A 1,045-nucleotide genomic window follows, 5' to 3' on the forward strand; every position below is an offset into this window, starting at 1 on the left:
TAGTTAAAAGTTGCCATATAAAATATTTCAATGTATTTTCTCTTGTGCATTGTGAGCGCTTTCAAAATATGATAAAAACTGGTTGTGTGTTTCTGACATATTGAAAATCCATCTCACTGTGACTGATTTAATTTTATTTGTCATGATGAAGGTCAAGATGTATATTCTTAAGTGTAATTAGAACCTAGAAAGATTTCCATGGATGTAAATTATAATTTTACAACTCAAAAATTGTTAAAGAGTAAGTGAAAAACAAGAAATATGTGTAAATATTTATAGTTTATATAACTTTGGTACTTACCTTGTTTATTTATTTCAATATTGCTAGGTGATATATAGGATCTGAATATTCCACTTTCTCATAAATGCGAGATGAATAAATTAATACAAAAATCAAATGTCATTTAGTTTTACTTTGAAAATAATTTTCTTAAAATCAAGGAAAAAACAAAGGGTGTAGAATACTCTTAGATTTTTTTTTCCTTTTTAGCCATAAGATAAAAACCACATTGGTAGACATTCACAACTGCACAAACTTGGTTCACATACATGAGGCGTTAGTGTTTATTGGTACTAGCATCAAACTATTATTTTGCCTACACTGTACTGATACATTTGGTACCTGATCAGGATGATAAAATGGAAAGGGAATACCTATTAGCAGGAAACGGCAGCAGGTAAAAGTTTATCTCAGGTGACAAATTACATGACATGGAAATATCCATTAACTATTCATGTCTTTGGTCTCTATGGGGTAAGAGAAAATTATAACAATAATGCTATAGGAACGTACATATAACAAACCTTCAAAAATGTTAAGTGAGGAAGTATAATTCTGGGAACATTAATAAGCAATGACACTTACAAGCTTGAAAAATACTGAAATCTACATACCAGAAGATATAATTTCATGTGAGCAAAGTGGCCATGTGTTACAGGAGTAGAACTGTATAATAACAGCAAACTTGGATTTTGGTGCATAAAGATACATTCAGATTCAACATTTTGATCACATTTCTTTTTTGCAAGTTTTTGTTACAACAAA

The sequence above is a fragment of the Penaeus monodon genome, chromosome 34 (genome assembly GCF_015228065.2).
Source record: "Penaeus monodon isolate SGIC_2016 chromosome 34, NSTDA_Pmon_1, whole genome shotgun sequence".
Classification (NCBI taxonomy): Eukaryota; Metazoa; Arthropoda; class Malacostraca; order Decapoda; family Penaeidae; genus Penaeus; species Penaeus monodon.